The 16,201-nt window shown below is 42.0% G+C and overlaps 1 long non-coding RNA gene across 1 annotated transcript in view; it reads left to right on the forward strand.

Moving 5' to 3' along the window:
• Positions 1 to 225: 225 nt before the first annotated feature.
• Positions 226 to 16,201, forward strand: part of LOC126456694 (uncharacterized) — a 33,826-nt gene continuing 17,850 nt past the window's right edge. Inside the window, exon 1 of the long non-coding RNA XR_007585376.1 lies at positions 226 to 976. This is a non-coding gene — a long non-coding RNA (uncharacterized LOC126456694). The remainder of the gene's footprint in view (positions 977 to 16,201) is intronic.

Raw genomic sequence — 16,201 nt, forward strand, 5'->3', positions numbered from 1 at the left:
TGCCTGAATTAATTTTCACTTCTAAATTTTACAAATAAATATTTATTTGTTTATTGTCATCAAAGAAACATAACACAATAAGATAAACGAAAAAGTAATAATTCAAGCAAAAGAGGGCATGACATACACTCTAATGGAAAAAAATCATAGCACCAAGAAGGAGGTGCGACATAGACGAAAGTTGGTAGGCATGTTTCTACATCTGAAAGATGATGTCTATTCAAATTCGGCGGCAGTCGCATAAGAACGGCGCTAGTTGCGCCACTATGAGGATGCAAATCAGATTTACTTTAAATTCATGCTGTAACAGTCGTGAACGTTAGTTTCCTTTAAGATTGGACGTGGTGAGTTGATGTTAGCAAGAATGCCTGGAGTGGGCGCGCGGGGTATATTTGTCTCCCAGCGGTTTTCCATTGTGATTATTTCCGTTACGTTTAAAGTTGCAGCGTTCCCACGCTCAGTACCTTTCAAATGAGTGCATTGTTGAAGATCCGTTTACAGCTAACGTCAGTCGGACAGCTAAACAGAGACCAGCAGGAAGTTGAAGTGAGTTGGGGTACAACCGCCCACCACGCTCCTATGTACATAACAATTTCTTAAGGTAGGTGTTTTCCTTTTTTTTAACATTTTTCATACTAAATTCGCTGTAAGTACAATATTTAAAATTTTTATTAATCTGAATAAAATAGCTATGTTAACTGAAGTGATTCTTACGCAGTTTTCAACATGTTCTGTAATTTCAGAAACTGATACTCATAAACATGTTATTAGTTTAGTGATGTCAGATCCGAAGAAGAGTGGGTGTGTCTTCCGACACTGAAGTGTAAATGAGGTGGCTCGAAGAAGATGCGGAGAGTGATGAAAATGACATATTTGATCCTGAAGAATCTGATTCAAATGAAGATGATCAACTGATGGAAAGCGATCATGATACTGAAACTGAACAATTTTGCAGATTAATACGATAATGAGAACGGTAAGTCTTGTATCTCCTATTATCTTGGGAAAGACAGTAAAACAAAATGGTCTAAGTCTTTCCCTAAAGGAAACGTGAGAACAAGGTCATAGAATATAATAACTCATCTACCTGGCCACAAGATGCAAGCATCAGCAATACTTGCTGAAGATAAGTTATTAGATATTTTCTTAGACATCAGTGTTTAAAAAATTATAATTAACTGCACAAATATTTGTGTAAGAAATTTGAAAAGCAAATTTCAGAGACACAGAGATGCTAGACTTACTGATGAGACTGAAATAAGAGCACTTTTCGGTATATTCTACCTAACAGGAACCCTAAGAAATTCTAGAAAAAACACTAGCATTCTCTGGGATAACTCTAGAGGAAACAGCTTAGAATCCTGATACCTAACTATGAGTGAAAAAAGATTTAAATTTCTTCTGAGATGTTAACGTTTTGTTGACGTAAGGGACAGGAGCCTTCATAACAAAATTGATAAATTAGCCCCAATTAGAGACATTTTTGAGACTGTTGTTCATAATTTTTCAAAACACTTTGTTCCAAGTGAGTATTTGACTGTCGACGAACAGTTATTTTCTTTCGAGGAAAATGCCAATTTAGACAGTATTTTCCTAAAAAGCCCGCCAAATACGGCATTAAGACATTTGCTTTGGTAGATGCTAAAACTGCCTATACTTTCAACTTATATAACTTACGTTAGCACTCAGCCAGAGCGTCCTTTCAAGCACAGTAATTCTCTTACAGATGTAGTAATGAGATTAGTGGAACCTGTCTGCGGGACTCACCGTAATATTACTGGTGACAACTGGTTCAGCAGTACACCACTGGCTACGAAGCTATAAGAAGACAAGGGACTGACGTACGTTGGAACGCTCCAGAAAAACAAGAAGTAAATCCCCAAGGAGTTTTCACCTAATAGGCAAAGACCTCAATATTCTTCGTTGTTTGGCTTCTAAGAGAATAATACTCTAGTTTCATACTGTCCTGAAGTTAATCAAGCTGTTCTCTTGATATCTACGTTACATCATGATGATACCATTGATAAAGATACAAGAGATTCGCTGAAACCAGAAATTGTAATTTTTTACAATATGACAAAGATTGGAGTTGATTTACTTAATCAGCTAATCGATAGTGAAGGAGGCAATTGAAATTCGCTTGACGACGAATTTAATTAATAGTGATAGCGATTTCAATCTTGATAAATCGTGGATTCCGGCACTTGCTGTAATAAACTCGCAAAGACGTAGTCACAGTGCAGCTCACAATGATATATCGATATGCCAGCACGGTCAACTGCGGAGTCATAGATACAACTCGCGCATTATGCACGTCTCTGCCGCCGACCAACTTCTCTGGCGCATTTGCATCTGTGGCCGCATGCGCAGTAGCGCGGTACACGAATATAAAGGGACGGCAGTCTTGCAGCTCACTCTGAAGATGGATGAACGTTATACAGCCGAAATATTAGAAGAAGAAGGAGATTTCTTGCGGCTGCACACCCGAAACTTAATGGAACAGTCTTTGCGCCTCCAAAACCTGAAGAATCACAGCATTAACCCTCCCTGTATTGACTGGCCAAGTGCAACAGGCATGGAACGCCATCCCTTAAACTGACATCCGCCACCTTGTCAACACAATGCACGCAAGTTTGAGTGCTTCTATTCAACATTCTCTCAGTTATACCGGTTATTCATGCACCACCACTTGACATTTTATCGTGTGATCTTGCAATGTTTATCACTTAAATAAGTCATCTAGGCAAAGGTATTTCCAAAATTTCATTACCCTACATTAGCTAAATTTTTGTATTGCGATTTTTTTCGCTAGTGTATGTCACGCGAGGCAGAACATGCATTTTATGTGAAATAAATGGCAATAAATAAAATAATGCAGTGCATGTCAATTACATTACGTTTAGGCAATAGCAGTCATTTTCTGAGATACGGTACAAAACATTCTATGCACAAACCATTATCACATTTGCAGCACATTGTTCTTGGAGTTCCTTTGCAGTTTTCTGTAGTGCACCGTTTTCTTTTTTCTTGTGGCACCGTTGCTACCAGATGATTTTTCTCGTCATATACAATGTCATGCAGCCATCTGTCTTGACATGAATTACCTGCATGGCAACCAGGACCTCAGATTTTGCACTAGAAGTCAGGTAACATTTCACAATGTAACACTGAAACTGCAGTAGTAGCATATTCACACCCATCTTCCTGTAAACAAGCCAAGTTTTATGCACAAACACTTCCAGTAGCCACGTAGAAATTGCTCACAACCATTCTTTCCTATTATACTCATTCTATATAACGGTATATTTTCATCAGTTCGGTCGGTTTCTCAATATTTTGTTGCATTCTCCAATAATATGTGCTCGGCATGCAAGGATTCTTTTCTTCTCTTGTCTGGAGTATCAGCCCACAGAGCTTACTGAATTGATGGCACTGCTGGTCTAAGCAACTGTTACTGCAGGATTATCTAGCCATCTGGTGATAATTATTCCAATTTCCTTGCTGCTCTTGTAATCAAAGTCTTCCCTTTTATTCCTTTTGGACATTATATACTGTATTAGAGGGTACAAGTTGACATTCTTTTGCCAGACGAATCTCACGAATATCCCCAGTTGAACCATAACCTCGTTCTTTTAGGTGAGAAGTTGGTGATGTAAACAGGTTATCAAAATGAAACCTGTAGAGAAGATTTTTACTTTTCTCTGGAAGTGAACTGATCATTTGAACCAGAGGTATAGTACATTTTCCACGTACTTACTCGTACACTTCGTTCCTTTGTGCACCAGTTACTTGGCAGCCACTAGACAGCCCATGTTTGTGTTTAGGTACCATGCTTTGTACCCAAATCTAATGTCTTTACCTTCCAGAAATTGGTTGCATCCATGCCCGCCAAAATACTTTATCATGCCCTCATCATAATCCAAATCTTGCTAAGGCTGAAAGGTTGACACTTTTCTTATCATATCTATTTATGAACGAAGTTTCCACAGTTCATCATTTACATTGATTTGTGTTATCACATAAGTGAATGAATGTCAGAATTATTTCAAATCTGTCTCTTCTCATCGTGTTGTGCACCATTTTTTTCTCATGTCCAACCCTGAATCCCTGTAATACCTTCTGCTAAGCAGAAGATGTTTGACCGATAGAATTAGAATTCCTAGCAAACCTTGTATCTCTTCGTGTGTTATTTTGGGATCTGTGCAGTTTGTGAACAAAGCATATTCTGTTGATTCAGTTATGAGAAATTGAATTAGTTCATCATTGCAAAACAGTTCAAAGCACTGAACTGGAGACAAGCTTCTGTATTTACTACTACCACTCTCAGGAAATATAGTCATCACTTTACAGATCCTTTCTTCAACAAACTCTGACCACAATTTTTAAGATCTGTAGCTTTTTTGGTTAATCTAGTGTATCACGCTGAAAGCAGTCCGTCTGCAGTTCATCACCTAACATGACTTTGTTGGTCAAAACCGCTTCTGCACCAGCATGAAATTGCTTGGTCCAAGATTATCTATCTTTCCACCCCCACACTCTTCACCAGAATCTTCATCCAACTCCACATTAGCTTCAGGAGGATCAATAAATAGATGTGTTGCATCTTCTTCCTCCTTCTTAAGAACAGCCAGAACGACTAAACAGAGCCTTGTTGAAAACTTGGGTCCATGGCTTTGTGGGGTCTGAGTGACTCTCGAACCCTACCATCAGTTCTGAGACAGAAGGAATCATTATATTGACGGTTTTGCCTGAAGTGATATAAGTGATGGGATATCTCCTAATATCATGTCGGACCTTCTTTTACCCTGTGCAGCGCAGCATCTCGACGTGACATGGACTCAACAAGTCATTGGAAGTCCCCTGTGAAAATACATAATCTTTACCAGTCAATAGTCAGTTAAGTTGGACCAGAGGACCCAGTCCATTCCATTATGGGACCACCATCAGCTTGCACAGAGACTTGTTGACAACTTGGATCCATTGCTTTGTGGGGCTGAGCCACACTCGAACCCTGCCATCAGCTCGTATCAGCTGTAATCGGGACTTATCAGACCAGGCTACGGTTTTCCAGTCGTCTAGGACCCTACCGACATAGTCAGGCACTCGCGTCGCTCCTATAGCCGTCCATAATTGCGGAAGTATTGCCAATGCAGGATTTTGTTCACGAACTAACACCTCGATAGTGCCTATGTTCGATGGACAAATCATTCTCTCAAATTCTCCAGAATGTTCTTCAAACTAATCGCGAACTGTTGTGGCCCGATGACATGGCGCGTTGTCATCTGTAAAAATTCCGTCGTTGTTTGGGAGAATCAAGTCCATGAATGGCTGCAAATAGTTTCCAAGTTGCTCAACATAATCTTTACCAGTCAATAGTCAGTTAAGTTGGACCAGAGGACCCAGTCCATTCCATTATGGGACCACCATCAGCTTGCACAGAGACTTGTTGACAACTTGGATCCATTGCGTTGTGGGGCTGAGCCACACTCGAACCCTGCCATCAGCTCTTATCAGCTGTAATCGGGACTTATCTGACCAGGCTATGGTTTTCCAGTCGTCTAGGACCCTACCGACATAGTCAGGCACACGCGTCGCTCGTCTGCTGCCATAGCCCATTAACATAAAATTTCGGCGCACTATCCTAACGGATACGTTCTTCGTACGTCCCACATTGATATCTACGGTTATATCACATTGGCTTGCTTGTCTGTTAGCATTGACAACCTACGCAAACGCTGCTGCTCTCAGCCGTTAAGTGAAGGCCTTCTTCCACTGCTTTGTCCTTGGTGAGAAGTGATGACGGAAATTTAGTATTCTCAGGCACGCTCTTGATACAGTGAATCTCGGAACAGAGAATTACCTAATGATTTCCGAAATGGAATGTGTCTAGCTCCAACTACTATTCCACATTCAGAGTCCGTTAATTCTCCTTGTGCGGCCATAACCACATCAGAAACCTTTTCACATGAATTATCTGAGTATAAATGACAGCTCCGCCAATGTACTGCCTTTTTATACGTTGTGCTCGGTTTTCCAGTCGTCTAGGACCCTACCGACATAGTCAGGCACACGCGTCGCTCGTCTGCTGCCATAGCCCATTAACATAAAATTTCGGCGCACTATCCTAACGGATGCGTTCTTCGTACGTCCCACATTGATATCTACAGTTATATCACATTGCCTTGCTTGTCTGTTAGCATTGACAACCTACGCAAACGCTGCTGCTCTCGGCCGTTAAGTGAAGGCCTTCTTCCACTGCTTTGTCCTTGGTGAGAAGTGATGACAGAAATTTAGTATTCTCAGGCACGCTCTTGATACAGTGAATCTCGGAACAGAGAATTACCTAATGATTTCCGAAATGGAATGTGTCTAGCTCCAACTACTATTCCACATTCAGAGTCCGTTAATTCTCCTTGTGCGGCCATAACCACATCGGAAACCTTTTCACATGAATTATATGAGTATAAATGACAGCTCCGCCAATGTACTGCCTTTTTATACCTTGTGTACAAATACTACGATCTGTATATGTCCCTATCGCTGTCCCATGACTTTTATCAACTCAGTCTGTGTGCAACACACAATTAAAAACTGGATTAGGGACCTTAGCAACGAACTGAATTTTGTGGCTAGCCTGTGTCATAAATTTCAGCACCTTTTACATTATAATCAAGCAAAAGTTTTAAAAATTGTGATACATTGCAACAGAAAATAGTATTTACTTCTAACTCCAAAAGAGATTTTAGGAACTGAAGCACCAGGCACCGTCCTCTTCTGTGTTCCACCGACAGAAACCCACCTAAATATCAACAATGGATTGATCTTACCTGAGAGCCAGGCAACAATAGGCATTCGAAGTGCCTGAAACGTATGAAACAATAACAGTATGTTACGTGACGTATCTGTTCCGCTAGGCAGAAATGGGTTAATCTTAAATTTTTATCTGGGCTTCAGAGTGTGCCCGTTAGGTTCTCAAACTGTATAAGTGAGAATTGGTAAACAAGATAATACAAATAACACTACGTCGCTGTGAACTCATTTCATATTGCCACCCGAAAACAGAGGTCGACCAATTCACACTGCACCAAAATGTAACTTTTTTGCTCATTTTAGTGAGAGGGTTGATCTCAGTAAGAAGTGTGAAGTCAAATGTAAATTAAATTCACGACATTATTTGTTAAATTATCTCAACACTCCACACAATATACTGGTAGTGTGCCTGTTTTATACACACATCGACCAGCGTCAGCGCCAGACTGGGTAAAAGAGATGGTGAGAATGAATATTGGTGAATAATTCAACTCCTTTCATGATTTATTCTAAAGCCGCGACAAAAAATAAAGTGATGGTAGGGCATTATGATTGCGAGTTATTTAGCCAGTTAAAGAACGTCGTTCTATTTGATGCCGCTTTGGCGCCTTGCGAATCGATGAAAATGAGATGGCGTGATGGGAACAACACAAACGCTCTCACCCCGAGCGCAAATGAAATGAAATGATCGTATGGCATTGTTGGCCGAGAGGCCGCCGTATTGCAAGTCCTTTTTAGTTGGCGCCACTTCATCGACTTGCGAGTCAATGACGATGAAATGATGATGAAGAACACACAACACCCAGTCATCACGAGGCAGAGAAAATCGTTGACCCCGCCGGGAATCGAACCCGGGACCCCGTGCGCAGAAAGCGGGAACGCTACCGCAAGACCACGGGCTGCGGACGCCGCGAGTAAAGAAAATCTTTGACACGGCTCGGAATCGAACCCGGGACCCCGTGATCTAGTGGCAGTAACGCTAACCACTTTTTTTCTTTCTTTCGTTTTCTTTCTTCGTCGTTCGTCATCTGAGGTCCTGTGCAATATCGCATGAAATGTTTCAGATTCCGTCGATGACGACTGGAGTCAGTTTTGTTAACGCAGAGGGTGGCCACTCCCAACACCTAACACAATGAGCTAACATGCTGTCATCGACTAGGCCACGAGCTGTGAAGAAATCCGTGAGAAAGCAGACGGTGGACAACGATTTTAAGCCCCCCTGGGCATTACCCCTGGAAAAGTATCGAAATCAGCCATTATAAGTAAGTAAGCTAACGATTTTATTATTTGAGTGGGACTACAATCTTCGCGCTAATTACACTCTAAGAAAAAAAAAGGAAAGAACGACGGATCAGGAAGGAATTACCTGAATGCGGACGAAATCGGTGGATGTGATGCATGCGTACAGACAAACATATGATTATAATTTAAGGAAACTGGGCGATTTATTCAAGAGAAAGAACTTCACAAATTAAGCAAGTCAGTAGAGCCTTTACTACCTCTGGCCATTCTGCAAGCAGTTATTTGACTTGGCATTGTTTGATAGAATTGTTGGATGTCCTCCTGAGGGATATCGTGCCAGGTTCTGTCCAACTGGAGCATTAGATCGTCCAAATTCCAAGATGGTTGGAGGGCTGTGCGCCTAATGATCCAAATCTTCTCAGCTGAGCAGAGATCTGGCGATCTTGCTGGCCAAGACTGGGTTTGGCAAGCACAAAGACAACCAGTAAGAACTCTCGTCGAGTGTGGGCGGGCATTGTTTCGCTGAAATGTAAGCCCACGATGGCTGTTCAGCCTGGAATCTCATTGAGTGCGGTAGAATTGTCTCCAGTGATGAGACCCACTTCGAACTGAGCCCCGATGACCAGTGAAGACGAGCCTGGAGACACCGCAGGCAGTGATGAGATATCAGTCTGACTGTCGCCCGCCATATGGCCCAACAACCAGGAGTGATGGTCTAGAGTGCCAGTTCATTTCATAGCAGGACCCATTTGATCTGAGGCACCCTTACAGCACAGTGGTATATCGGCGATATTCTACTCCCCGTTTTGTTCTCCTTCATGGTGAGCCACTGTGAGCTTACATTTGAGCACGATAATGCCCGCCCACACGAGACGAGTGCTTCTGCTGGTTGTCTTTTTGCTTGCAAAGCCCTACTTTGTCCAGAAACGTTGCCGTATTTCTACTCAATTGAGAATGGGCAGGGCCATCCAACCATCTCGGGCTTCTGACGATTTAATCTCATTTGGACAGAATTTGCCACGATGTCTCTCAGGAGGATATCCAACATCTCTATCAAGCCGAATAACTGCTTGCATAAAGGCCAGAGGTCGGCCAATGTTCAATTTGTGAAGCTCTTTCTCTTGAATAAATCATCAATTTTTTTGAAGTTGTAGTCAATTGCTTGTCTGTACATGTGCAGTCCTGCTCAAAAGTATCCGAACGACCAGAATTGCATTTCGCCTGATTCACATGCAACCCGCATAACGCAGCTGTCTAGCAGGTCTTCTAATCGCTCCTCAGTACAGTCACTTGACTGTTGAAAATGGTTCCAAGTCACCACTAGGAAACACTGCTCCGTATCGCAATAACTCAAGATGTAAAGTAATACCACGATACTACAAATATCAGGAAGCAAGTCATCACAGATAAGACTGTCTTTAAGGCTTGTCAGCTCACGTTTATTACAACAAAAGACATACCTGAAATGTTACCACTTTCATTATTACGTCAGATAAGTAATGGACGTAGTAAATTCGTTGTATTCAGGATTTCCTCTGCAAAGTAACATACCGTACTTATTATTCAACACAAAATGACATTAAAAGTTGAAGTTATTCAGGAGCAACTAGTTGAGAATATGAATGAACTTCAAATGACACGACGAACCGTCTCGTTCTGCATATGGATTCAAACTCAGGACATGCAGACTAAGCAAAGATTTCGTGATTGACGGAAACTAACAGTCATTCTTGACTAGGCACACAGAGAGTGATATACCTCGATTTTAGGCAGTATAAGTTAGCAAATATCAACTTTAAATTTCATAACGTAAACATTTTTATCGGACGTGAATTCCTACCCAGCATTTATTGTCCCTGTTAACGAACTACGAGAAATGTTAAATATTGCTTCTTCTCAAGTAACTTACTTGAAATGCCGTGAGGCAAGGCTTTGTGTTGGACAGGGATTCGAACCCAGAACCTAATCGGATTGTTATCGAAGCACAATCAACTGTGACATATCGGATTTTCTCGGCAGTAACAAGATGTTTTAACTGAAATGACGAGACGAAACATTCATTTTTTTTCCTTCCCAGGACGCCAACATGGCACCTATCGCTGTTATATTCTAGAGAAAACGAACATTAAATATGGATTTGTTACACCAGCAGCGACATGTGAGCATGTTTGAAGTAGAAATAATATGACGAAGAGTTCAGGTGCTGACTGGTAATCGAACCCCACACATATCGTTGTTGACTACACACAAAGAGACGTCAGCTACCTAATTTTTCTCCACCAGCAGCTCGGAATAACATCCTTGAACTTACAGTAAGCTCGCAAATAGTTCTGTGTGTCACTGGGAGTCAAAAACGTCAGATATCGTTAGCGTTGACAACGAATGAAAATACATTAAAAATCAAAATTATTATCCTCCAGCAGATAGTGTTCTCATGATAGAGATTGATAGCACGTAATGAAAACTTTAGTGCCGGGCCAGGATTCGAACCCATTCACGCGCAATATGTGGAGATGTTGAGGGATCTGCAGTTTTGAACAAGCAACAAATTGAAGTCGAGCTGTATTGTCACGAAGGGATCACATTCCGCGTTAAGGGCGGTGTGAGTTGTATTTCCAGTTCAGAACCAATTTTATCGACATACAGAAGCTCAGATAAAAGATGGAATAAGTGTCCTGTGCCCCTACATACCCTTCGCTTCGTAACTAGAAATAAATCGCTAGTTTAAGAAAGGTGACTGGTGATAGGGTTTCTACATGTCGCTACTCCTGACTTTATTGTGTGGTTCAACCTAACGTCTACTTGGTAGAGAAGGAATATCATGTTTAATGTGAATTTCAGACCATAATGCCATTATACCTTCTTCACTTGGCATAGCCAGAAGAGAATAGAATGGGCCTCTCCCTGTCAAAAATCATCGGCAGAAGTTGGAATCGAACCATAACCGTAAGTATACGAACCTATCATCAGCCCAACGGACCACCAATCCCTCTTCTCTGTGACTCATTTTTGTACCATAATTTTCGTCCCATTAGGATAATTCCTGCATGATGCACCGCCTTTTATGTCTTTGAATTAATGTAACGTTAATTTAACGTTAGATTGTCTGCAGAGAAACATACTGTTCCAGACTGCTATCCATTCAGATTACAAGACCATGAAGACAACTTCCAACAAGCGTCAAATGGACGTGAAATGTACTACGTGCCTGTATATGCAGATGATTCGCATTCCAGTGCACCCTCACAAAGTATGTAGGAACGGCAACGTCGACGTTGTATTTGTAAGGAAAGATTACGCTGTGCATTTGAATGTTTGTTGTTCACTGTCATGTCTCATGTAACAAGGAGAAACATCTACCTGTGCAAGTCAGAGTATGACAGTGGCAGGATTGTGGAGTAACGAGACTGTGGTTTATCATTGCACAACACTGCTGCTCGCATTGGTCAAGCTTCCACGACTATCATATGAATATAGAATTGGTGGGTTCAGGAGTGCTATAGCCCTCGCCAAAGCACATCTTAATGACTCCACACCATTAGTGCCTGAGAAGATAGACATATTGTTCAATCAGATGTGCGGGATCCTACAGTCACGTCACATACAGGTTGTTACAAAAAGGTACGGTCAAACTTTCAGGAAACATTCCTCACACACAAAGAAAGAAAATATGTTATGTGGACACGTGTCCGGAAACGCATACTTTCCATGTTAGAGCTCATTTTATTACTTCTCTCCAAATCACATTAATCATGGAATGGAAACACACAGCAATAGAACGTACCAGCGTGACTTCAAACACTTTGTTACAGAAAATGTTCAAAATGTCCTCCGTTAGCGAGGATACAAGCATCCACCCTCCGTCGCATGGAATCCCTGATGCGCTGATGCAGCCATGGAGAATGGCGTATTGCATCACAGCCGTCCACAATACGAGCATGAAGAGTCTCTACATTTGGTACCAGGGTTGCGTAGACAAGGGCTTTCAAATGCCCCCATAAATGAAAGTCAAGAGGGTTGAGGTCAGGAGAACGTGGAGGCCATGGAATTGGTCCGCCTCTACCAATCCATCGGTCACCGAATCTGTTGTTGTGGAGTGTACGAACACTTCGACTGAAATGTGCAGGAGCTGCATCGTGCATGAACCACATGTTGTGTCGTACGTGTTGGCACATGTTCTAGCAGCACAGGTAGAGTATCCCGTACGAAATCATGATAACGCGCTCCATTGAGCGTAGGTGGAAGAACATGGGGCCCAATCAAGACACCACCAACAATGCCTGCCCAAACGTTCACAGAAAAACTGTGTTGATGACGTGATTGCACAATTGCGTGCGGATTCTCGTCAGCCCACAAATGTTGTTGTTGTTGTTGTTGTGGTCTTCAGTCCTGAGACTGGTTTGGTGCAGCTCTCCATGCTACTCTATCCTGTGCAATCTTCTTCATCTCCCAGTACCTACTGCAACCTACATCCTTCTGAATCTGCTTAGTGTATTCATCTCTTGGTCTCCCTCTACGATTTTTACGCTCCACGCTGCCCTCCAATACTAAATTGGTGATCCCTTGATGCCTCAGAACATGTCCTACCAACCGATCCCTTCTTCTGGTCAAGTTGTGCCTCAAATTTCTCTTCTCCCCAGTCCTATTCAGTACTTCCTCATTAGTTATGTGATCTACCCATCTAATCTTCAGCATTCTTCTGTAGCACCACATTTCGAAAGCTTCTATTCTCTTCTTGTCCAAACTATTTACCGTCCATGTTTCACTTCCATACATGTCTACACTCCATACAAATACTTTCAGAAATGACTGCCTGACACTTAAATCTATACTCGATGTTAACAAATTTCTCTTCTTCAGAAACGCTTTCCTTGCCATTGCCAGTCTACATTTTATATCCTCTCTACTTCGACCATCATCAGTTATTTTGCTCCCCAAATAGCAAAACTCCTTTGCTACTTTAAGTGTCTCAATTCCTAATCTAATTCCCTCCGCATCACCCGACTTGATTCGACTACATTCCATTATCCTCGTTTTGCTTTTGTTGATGTTCATCTTATATCCTCCTTTCAAGACGCTATCCATTCCATTCAACTGCTCTTCCAAGTCCTTTGCTGTCTCTGACAGAATTACAATGTCATCGGCGAACCTCAAAGTTTTTATTTCTTCTCCATGAATTTTAATACCTACTCCGATTTTTTCTTTTGTTTCCTTTACTGCTTGCTCAATATACAGATTGAATAACTTCGGGGACAGGCTACAACCCTGTCTTACTCCCTTCCCAGCAACTGCTTCCCTTTCATGTCCCTCGACTCTTATAACTCCCATCTGGTTTCTGTACAAATTGTAAATAGCCTTTCGTTCCCTGTATTTTACCCCTGCCACCTTTAGAATTTGAAAGAAATTATTCCAGTCAACGTTGTCAAAAGCTTTCTCTAAGTCTACAAATGCTAGAAACGTAGGTTTGCCTTTCCTTAATCTTTCTTCTAAGATAAGTCGTAAGGTCAGTATTGCCTCTCGTGTTCCAGTATTTCTACGGAATCCAAACTGATCTTCCACGAGCTACTACTAGTTTTTCCATTCGTGTGTAAAGAATTCGTGTTAGTATTTTGCAGCTGTGGCTTATTAAACTGATTGTTCGGTAATTTTCACATCTGTCAACACCTGCTTTCTTTGGGATTGGAATTATTATATTCTTCTTGAAGTCTGAGGGTATTTCGCCTGTTTCATACGTCTTGCTCACCAGATGGTAGAGTTTTGTCAGGACTGGCTCTCCCAAGGCCGCCAGTAGTTCCAATGGAATGTTGTCTACTCCCGGGGCCTTGTTTCGACTCAGGTCTTTCAGTGCTCTGTCAAACTCTTCACGCAGTATCGTATCTCCCATTTCATCTTCATCTACATCCTCTTCCATTTCCATTATATTGTCCTCAAACACATCGCCCTTGTATTGTCCCTCTATATACTCCTTCCATCTTTCTGCTTTCCCTTCTTTGCTTAGAACTGGGTTTCCATCTGAGCTCTTGATATTCATACAAGTGGTTCTCTTTTCTCCAAAGGACTCTTTAATTTTCCTGTAGGCTGTATCTATTATACCTCTAGTGAGATAAGCCTCTACATCCTTACATTTGTCCTCTAGCCATCCCTGCTTAGCCATTTTGCACTTCCTGTCGATCTCATTTTTGAGACGTTTGTATTCCGTTTTGCCTGCTTCATTTACTGCATGTTTATATTTTCTCCTTTCATCAATTAAATTCAATATTTCTTCTGTTACCCAAGGATTTCTACTAGCCCTCGTCTTTTTACCTACTTGATCCTCTGCTGCCTTCACTACTTCATCCCTCAAAGCTACCCATTCTTCTTCTACTGTATTTCTTTCCCCCATTCCTGTCAATTGTTCCCTTATGCTCTCCCTGAAACTCTGTACAACCTCTGGTTCTTTCGGTTTATCCAGGTCCCATCTCCTTAAATTCGCACTTTTTTGCAGTTTCTTCAGTTTTAATCTACAGGTCATAACCAATAGATTGTGGTCAGAGTCCACATCTACCTGTGGAAATGTCTTACAATTTAAAACCTGGTTCCTAAATCTCTGTCTTACCATTATATAATCTATCTGATATCTTCTAGTATCTCCAGGGTTCTTCCATGTATACAACCTTCTTTCATGATTCTTGGTTTACCAAGTGTTAGCTATGATTAAGTTGTGCTCTGTGCAAAATTCTACCACACGGCTTCCTCTTTCATTTCTTAGCCCCAATCCATATTCGCCTACTACGTTTCCTTCTCTCCCTTTTCCTACTACCGAATTCCAGTCATCCATGACTATTAAATTTTCGTCACCCTTCACTAGCTGAATAATTTCTTATATTTCATCATACATTTCTTCAATTTCTTCGTCATCTGCAGAGCTAGTTGGCATATAAACTTGTAATACTGTAGTAGGTGTGGGCTTCGTATATATCTTGGCCACAATAATGCGTTCACTATGCAGTTTGTAGTAGCTTACCCGCAGTCCTATTTTCCTATTCATTATTAAACCTACTCCTGCATTACAACTATTTGATTTTGTGTTTATAACCCTGTAGTCACCTGACCAGAAGCCTTGTTCCTCCTGCCACCGAACTTCGCTAATTCCCACTATATCTAACTTTAACCTATCCATTTCCCTTTTTAAATTTTCTAACCTACCTGCCCGATTAAGGGATCTGACATTCCACGCTCCGATCCGTAGAACGCCAGTTTTCTTCCTCCTGATAACGACATCCTCTTGAGTAGTCCCCGCCCGGAGATCCGAATGGGGGACTATTTTACCTCCGGAATATTTTATCCACGAGGACGCCATCATCATTTAATCATACAGTAAAGCTGCATGCCCTCGGGAAAAATTACGGCCGTAGTTTCCGCTTGCTTTCAGCCGTTCGCAGTACCAGCACAGCAAGGCCGTTTTGGTTATTGTTACAAGGCCAGATCAGTCAATCATCCAGACTGTTGCCCTTGCAACTACTGAAAAGGCTGCTGCCCCTCTTCACTAACCACACGTTTGTCTGGCCTCTCAACAGATACCCCTCCGTTGCGGTTGTACCTACGGTACGGCTATCTGTATCGCTGAAGCACGCAAGCCTCCCCACCAACGGCAAGGTCCATGGTTCATGGGGATAGGAGCCCACACATGTTGATTGTGAAAATGTACAATTTGATCACGTTGGAATGAAGCCTCATCCGTAAAGAGAACATTTGCACTGAAATGAGGATTGACACATTGTTGGATGAGCCATTCGCAGAAGTGTACTCGTGGAGGCCAATCAGCTGCTGATAGTGCCTGCACACGCTGTACATGGTGCGGAAGCAACTGGTTCTCCCGTAGCACTCTCCATACAGTGATGTGGTCAACGTTACCTTGTACAGCAGCAACTTCTCTGACACTGACATTAGGGTTATCGTCAACTGCACGAAGAATTGCCTCATCCATTGCAGGTGTCCTCGTCGCTCTAGGTTTTCCCCAGTCGCGAGTCATAGGCTGGAATGTTCCGTGCTCCCTAAGACGCCGATCAATTGCTTCGAACGTCTTCCTGTCGGGACACCTTCGTTCTGGAAATCTGTCTCGATACAAACGTACCGCGCCACGGCTATTGCCCCGTGTTAATCCATACAT

The sequence above is a fragment of the Schistocerca serialis genome, chromosome 2, assembly GCF_023864345.2.
Source record: "Schistocerca serialis cubense isolate TAMUIC-IGC-003099 chromosome 2, iqSchSeri2.2, whole genome shotgun sequence".
In the NCBI taxonomy this organism is placed as follows: Eukaryota; Metazoa; Arthropoda; class Insecta; order Orthoptera; family Acrididae; genus Schistocerca; species Schistocerca serialis.